Source organism: Drosophila kikkawai, chromosome X (assembly GCF_030179895.1).
Source record: "Drosophila kikkawai strain 14028-0561.14 chromosome X, DkikHiC1v2, whole genome shotgun sequence".
In the NCBI taxonomy this organism is placed as follows: domain Eukaryota; kingdom Metazoa; phylum Arthropoda; class Insecta; order Diptera; family Drosophilidae; genus Drosophila; species Drosophila kikkawai.
In genome coordinates this window covers 11,163,803-11,172,217 of record NC_091733.1, presented here as the reverse complement: position 1 = coordinate 11,172,217, position 8,415 = coordinate 11,163,803, and positions in this window count along the sequence as shown.

Below are 8,415 nucleotides of genomic sequence, written 5' to 3'. Positions count from 1 at the left end.
GTATATAAAAAAAAGGTACCCTCTCTTATAGGTCGTAAAGGAACGTACCTTCTATGTATACCTAAAATCCTCACAGCTATAATATATAGTTTTGCATTTATGCTTTTTATGGCTGTTTTGAAAAAGAAAACACCATATGAAATACAGCATATATATATTTAATAACTCTATTACTATTATGACTATACAATTACCTTTTTTTCTTAATAAAAAATATATATTAGGTAAATAATAATCATAATTAAAACACATTTTTATCATTTCAAACCATAAATGTCACTTACTCCATCTGATTGTGCACTCCACACCTTTATGAACCTTTCTTTTTTTTTATTTTTTTTTTTTTTTTTGCTTATGGTACAATTTAATTAAGATTAATGTGTATCATCATCTCCCTTATGCCCACGAAACGCACTGTCCACACACAACTCGTTGTCAGTGTTGTTCTCCTTTCGGTTGCCTTGCCCCACTCGTTAATTGCCCCAGCCACCACCAGTGGCTGCCGCATCAGTTTTTATAGCCCTCCCGAGGACCAGGGAGGTGTTAATTTCGAGAGGGGGGGAAAAGGGAAATCTCTTCCTAGTACATAAAACACATTGAAAATTTATCAAAATTGAAATAATTAGCCCAGCTGAGTCAGAGCAATGCCAATGTTTGTTTTTTTTTTTTCTGACGATTGTTTGTTATAAAAATTTCCCAATACCCGCCCGAACGAACACCTTCATGGCCTTGCTCAAGTGGAAATGAGGAAAATTTAAATGGAAATGGCAATGGCAATGGTAATATATTTCTGCTCAGTTTATATGTCCAACTTGAGTGCAGTGAAGGAAAAACAAAAACGCAACAAACAAACAAACAAACTCTTGGCCATCAATCAAATTTTGCTTTTTGTGGAACACAGTTTTTCAACCCATGCCTGTTTTTCTTTTTCTCGATTGCGTCAGAGAGACAGACTGGATTCGGTGGGGTGGGGCAGGGGGGAACTTAATTTTAAAGTTCCGACTTCCTACTTCCTACTTCTTGGAAAATAGAGGACACAGCCACATGAAGAAGACATTCCCGAGTTGTCGTAAGCGCTGACTAATCAGCGTCATTATCAAAAAAGCCACAAAAGCAGCGCTGTAAACTGGGGCGGATAGGAACGAAATGGAGGGAGAAATGTAGGAGAAATGTTGGAGAAATGTAGGAAAAGTGGAGGAATGGAGGAATGGTAGAGACAGAGCACATTTTGTGATTATCATTGCGAGGCGAAAGTGCTTTTTAATGTCACCGAGCATTTTAAATAATTAGCTGATGCGGGCGGGTAATGTTGTAATGCCCTAAAACCATCCCCACAACTCCTTTTCTCGTCCCTTTCCCTCGTTCTCCTTTTTGCAGATACTCCATTTGTAATTAGCTCCCCCAAAAACGTGGCTCGTTTCTTCTTTCTTTGCCTTTTGGGTTACACTTACTCTCCGTGTTGCCAAAAAAAAAAAAAAAGAGTTATTTCAAGCTCGAAATGATCTTCATATCCTGATATTCCATGCGTCCCACATGGCGTATGCGCAATGTTGCCCCTTAACGACAGGCGACATGACCGTTATTCCAACATCCTGCGGCGGCCAAATTAATTTACGGTGAAGCGTTACGGAACAAGGCAAGAAAAAAAACGAACACACACACAACGAAAAAAACATGAAATAATAATAAATAAATTCATTAACATAAAACACGAAGAGAGCGAGATGTTTTAGGGGGGAATGCGTGACGAAAAGCGGAAACCAGGGCTGGCTCGTTACCTGCCTGGAGATTATCATCAGCGTTGGACTGTTGTTATTGTTTTGGGGGACTTTCATTGTGCTTCCTTTTCTTTCTTTTTTTTCGGGAGTTCCCCCCAATGCCCGAGGTAAGCATCGTTAGCACTCATTTGCATAATTTTTGATGCCGAGTGGCGTTTTCTGTCCCCACTCGACGCGGTTTATATCGATGGCGGTGGAAAATGTTATCAAATATATATATATATATATTTTTTTTTTCTGACCCCTACTGGGTGAAAGGCCAAAGGTCTGTGTGTGTGAGAAGGGTTAAAAACACTTTCATGCCTCATCAACGCACTTTTACGCTCACTGAGCGCCGTCAACTTTTATTAATTGAGTTTTGTATGAAGTGACAAGTGGAAAAAGAGGGTAGGGCGGAAATAGGCGGAAGGGAAAAGCAAAAAAAAACCCACGGGGTGTAGGTGGGTTCATTGTTGGCCGAGACAAAGGGAGACACATCAAAATGTGCTCCTCCGTAAAATGATAAGACAGAATTAAGGCCAGTGCGGAAAGTCATTGTGGTACAGGCGAGCTTCAGTGTTATGAAAAATCAGATTTAAAAATTTTAATTCAACTTAATGCTGCTCAGGAATTTATTTTAAGCATTTTCAAGTGTTATTAACGGTATTTTTTAATAATTATTATATTATAATATAACTTGCATTTGTATTACTATTTAGTGGAGAAGTAGCATTTTGAATTAGTGTCACACACATATTTCAAATTTTTGTTCTATTTCATTGTTCAAAAATCATACATAAATTTTGATCACTACGATAATTAAAGAAATATTTAATAAATGAAATAAAATTTAATATAGTAAAAAGAAATCTAATAAATAAACGAGTATTTTTAGTTTATCTTATAAACACTTTTTATTTTATTTAAAATATTTAATCTATGGTAAGCGTAGCATATATGTTTTATTTGTACAATATATTTGTTTTATTTGTCGTGTTTTCCATATCTTTATAATATATATTTACTAATCAAACCTTCAGTAAAATGTCTTAAAACCAGTCTGTTAACTTGAATAAGTAAAGAAATGGCATACGAATTAGAAATCATTTTAAATGCCACCCAAAAGTATGCTCTAAAATGCTAAACAATAAAAAGGGAAACAAATTAACATACAACTTATATTTAATATTTACAACAAATGTTTTTTACATAAAATAATAACTTATTTATACAATTCGAGTTCAAACGCGTGTTAATAATATCCATGCCCAAACGCTCAACATCCCCACAATTGACTGTAGCTCAAAGTGGCGCTGCCAAGGGCGCTTCCAGGAAGAAACCAAGTCATTCGGGGCTGATTGAGTTGAGTGGGCTGCGGTGTGGCCGTAAATCAATCGAAGCCACTAAATCATTAGCCATAAATGGCCGCAGCCCCACATCATCGGGAAGTTTCAATTGGGCGAGAATACAAACATATATATACTTACTTTATTCGGAATATACTATACATATATATTCTGTGTGGCTGTGAGTGATTTCGTGTGGGTAAAGCATAAAACCTTAACACTTTCCTTGATTGGCCCTGGCGCAACACCATGCCGGACCATGAGCATGAGACCATGTTATATAAGAGGACCATGGCGGCTACGCCGGAAGTGGACAGCCATAAAATATATCTATGTGTGTGTGTGTGTGTGTGTGTGTGTGTGTGTGTGTGTGTGTGTGTGTGTGTGTGTGTGTGTGTGTGTGTGTGTGTGTGAGGGGGAGGGGGCAAGGAACAGACGCTGCAACCGCAGAAAACTTTAACCATAACAAACTCCCCGGCGAGGACGACGACTGCTTATCAATTGCCTATGAAAGTATGCTATGAGAATTCAGCTCCGGCTTCAGTGTGTGCGTGTGTGTTTTGGAGATTTGCGATAGCGAGCTGAATTCATAAACAATATTTTACATGAATTGTTGCGCCCTTCATCCGAACTTTTACACCCCCACATTCCCTACAGCCTCTGGCCCTCAATAATGGCCTTTGTTTTTGTTATGGATTTTTCCGAATTCCCCAAAACTCGAGTGCGGGTAGCTTCAATAACATGATTAACTTGATAGCAAGCCGCATCGCGGATAAGTTACTAAAATTGGAACCGATTCCCCTTTTTTTACCCAGTCTGGGACCTTTTATGCCATTTGAATTGCAGTTGTGTTCCATTTTCATAGTTCCATATATATTATTTAAATAAGCTTTTATTTAATTATGTAATGGGAATATCAATTGTAATCCCTTTTTAATTGTCCCTAAAAATATATAAAAATATACAAAAAGGAAATATTTAATAATTCCATTTGAATTGCATTTGTTTACCATTTTCATAGCTTCTAATATAATAATAAAATAAGCTTTATTTAAATTTGTAATAAAAATGACATTTGCAATCCCTTTTTGACTGTTCCTAAAAACATACAAAATATCATTATTAAATTATAAATGTGAATTGCATTTCTGTTTCAATTTCATTGTTCCTAATGTGGCATATAAATATTCGAAAAAAGCATATTAAATTTACTAGAGCACGTTAGAAAATCATAATATAATATAATAAAATCTTGTAAACATTGAACCTATTTATTTTGTATATATATTGATTTTGTAATAACGTCAGATTTTATAAGCTATACGATTAGGTAGTCTCACTGTTAAGGATCTGAGAGCTGTGATTAATAAGTGAAAATGCATTTTACTCATTTTTTTCTGTTTATAAAATTAAATAAATAATATACAAAAATATGGTTTAGTTTTTTTTTTTACTTAAAAGGCATTAAACATGGCGACTTTAGATTTATTTTTAGGGGAATCCCTGCTTAGGCTAACCTGCTTGAGAGCATCTTCCTGGGAGATACCTATGCGGTCCCGGTTCCCAGTGAGTTGTCTCCTTGAAAAACAGCAGCAGGATGACTATGACGATGACGATGAGGACGGAAGAAGATCCCAGCTTCTAGAGTTTTCCTGCTGCTGCTGCTGCTTTCCATTTCCAGCTCCCGCTTCTCCACTTTATGTAGCAGCACTAATGGCGCTTTATTATTGGCAAAGTTGCCTGGCCCCCGGTTCACAAAGAGCGGACTTCGAGGGGATAAACTAGATGTTAGGAGGAGGATATATGGGCAGGGATAGAGGGTATGCCGATGAAGGCATACACGGCAAGGAGACGACGAGGAATCGGGGAAGCGGAGGAACGGAGGAGCAAGCATTAGATGCTTTTGCTTGAGCGGCAGCCAATTTATATGGAAATAGATGCGCGGCACATTTTCAATGCGGATTTTCCTATTCCTTGCCCTGTCCTGCCCTGCCTTTACCTTCCCTGCGGTACCAGAGGGGGCAAATCGAGGGGAGCGGAGACAAAAATCGATGCCCCTGGGAATGAGTATAAAAATGGGTGCCTCAGAGACAGAAACTGAAGATTACTTTGCCCCATTCCACCGATTTTTACGGGGTTTCCTTTATTTTTTGAATAGCAACGCGCCTATGACCCGAACACGCCCACCGTTCTTCCATTGTGTGTCTGTGTAGCCACCGCCTCATATTCGAACAAATTACGTGGCAAAAGGTCGCAATGCCATGGGTCAAACGCTCTTCGACTAAAGCGGTGTAACGGTCGAACCTATTGAATGGCGCTAACTTCTAAAAATAGAAATAGAAATAGGGTCGGAAATGCTACCAAGAAAGTGACCCAAAAAAAACAAACGAAGAGTACGGGAAGGTGATGAAATTCTATAAATCGAAAAAAGAAATACCCTGAAAAAGGCGCAAGATCACGATAATTAAAAAAATAAACAAATAATTAAGTAAATAAGTAAATAAATAAGTAATTTACAAAATAAAATAAAATAAATTAATAATTCAAAAATATTAAACATATTTATATATCTATAAATATTTATTTAAAAAAATTCCTTCACTTGGCACTATAATTCCCAACTAGTTCTAGCATCTTCCAAGTGGTAACCCAGCTGATTGGGTGATAGTGTGGTGGTGGTTAGTAACTAACCATATAGTTGTTAGTAACTAACCACTTAGCTAAAAATCACTCACTTGACACTATAATTCCCAACTAGTTCTACCATATTTCAAGTGGTAACCCAGCTGAATGTTGAGGTCGAGTGGTTGAGGTAGTTCCGTGGTTGTGTGCTGGTAGTGTGGTAGTGGTTTCTCTCTCCCAAAGAAACCTGCTACTTGTTGTAAGGATGTGTTACAGTGTACCCTTTCTCTCTTATGTAGCTTAGTGCTACGGGTTTACTTGATAGTTTTTGCCCAGAGAGAGGGAGAGAATGTGTGTGGCTCTATCTGCGTGGGAGATTGTAAGCATTTTTCTATTTCCGTTCTGCTTCCATCGTTTCAAAATGATGTAAGCTGGTCTCCCAAAAAAGAACGATCAGGAAAATGCAGACTAAAATACGATACTTATGATACCGATGGTTACTCAGAAAGTGAAAGTGTTGCAATTTAGGGAAGGGTTTTAAGACTACTATAAATTTAGTAAGTTTTTGCTAACAGAAGCTGAAGCTTGAATAACCTAAATATTTTAAGTGGGATCAAATGAAATAAATTTCATCGTAAATACAAATATAGGTAACTAACTTCTCACCAATATAGTACGAATTTATTTCTAAATTAATAATACCCTCTGCAAGGGTATAAACAAAAAATAAAAAAAAAACACCAAATTACAGAGCGTACGTGCGTAGATTCCCTCCGCCCCCAAAAAGCTTTTCCTCTACTTTCCTTAAGCCCACCAAATTGCTTTTCCTTCGGCCAGCAAATAGCTAAGGCAGCAAATTTTCCACTTTCTGGCCCCCTTCTCCGCGCCTCCTTTGCTTTCTATTGATCAAATCAATTACACAATCATATGCCAGGCTCAGCGGCACGCCTTGCCAACGATAACGCTCCCTCTAGTCACTCCAACCCCAGGGCAACCCATCTCCAACCCATCTCCAACTCAATCCCAACCGCACTCCATATCGCATTCGGATATTCCCATTCCCCCACCAAGCGCAGCACTCTTGCTTCCATTCCATTTTGACACTTGCCACACGACTTTCAATCAAATCAACCGCGCCAACAATTACCCACACACAAGCCACGCTCATCTCTATCGCCTGCCGCCCCAATGAACGCATTTAGCCAAAGCAAATGAAGGTTAAACCGGAAAAGGACCAGGGCTGATGGATCTGTTGAAAATATTGGTGTTAAGCTAAAGAAAAGCATAGGAAATCACTAAAGGTTTTGAAAGTCCCTAATAAAACTTGTAAATAAGACATTCAAAATATGTATAGCATACTTATAGACACAATTTTAAAGGATTTCAAATCTCTAAGTATTTTGTATTCCGTATATTCTAGAAAAAAGGAACCTAAACTACTACTGATTTTTCACACTATTCTGCCAAAGACTATATTAGGAATAAGATGCGTAACGGCATAGGATTTTCTTTTTGTATTTATCGAGCTATCGGTGATGTTTTTAATATATAGATTTTATTGAATATCAAGTTACATACCGTTTCGCCACAAAATTTGTATGAAAAGTTGCCCGTTTTGCACCGAATTAACGTTACCCTCAGATTTACATATATTTAAACGTATAAAACCATGACTTATTTTCCACAACGCTATTCTTTTTCTAATTGACTTCCCTGGGCTTGATAATGACCATCCATCCCTAAACGCAGCCGACAAATTCAGTAAGAAATTCCACAATTTTCGTCAAATTTTTGGCATTTTCTTTTTGTGTGTTTTAGCACTCACCGAGAGTAGCAGGGAATCCCATTGGGGAGGCGGCCAGCGTTGGTGTGAACATTTTAAATGAATTTTACGCTTGATTTTGGTTTCAATTTCGATGCCGTGAGCTGTCGCCGTCGCTCGACTCAGGTGCATTTTCATTTTCATTTTGAAGAGGGCGAACGGCGTTCGGTGGGTGGTGGTGATTTCAATGGGCAGCAACGAAAAGTTGCAGCAAATAAAAGTTGCAAGTGTTTGCCAGCAGGAACAGGAAGGCAGTTTCCATGGAAGCTGGATGGCAAAGTCAAGCAAGTCAGGCAGCCAGGTAGCCAGGATCTAAATGTGTGACAGGAGCGAGGGCGCAGAGGGGGACAACGGACAGACTTGGTTAGTGGCAAGTTTAAATTGAGTGACATTTTGCCGCAATTGACTGTGCCGAAAGTTTTGTGACCCCCCCGTCGCGTTTTCCCATTTCCCATTTCTCAGCTCTCTCGGCTCAATTGTTGGGCGAACTGAGACTGAGACCAGGGACTACCATCCATCATCGCCGCAATTTGTACGGAGGATTGGGCGGCGCAGATAAGGCCGAGAGCGATGGTAGAGCCCTGTTGCATGCCCCCCCAAAAACTGTCGCACGACTGAATGTTGCACATTATGTCTAAGGGGAAAAGAGAGATGTGTTGCCTCTTCACAGCCACTGGATATCAATTACCTGCTCCTGCTCCTGCTTCTACTCCTGCTTCTGTTCCTGCTCCTGCTTCTGCTCCTGCTTATGCTCCTGCTTCTGCTCCTGCTTCTGTTTCTGCTTCTGTTTCTGCTTCTACTCCTGCAAACATGCACCAAAGTTCTATTAAAACAAAGACCAAAACCTCACATGGATCCAAAGTTAGAT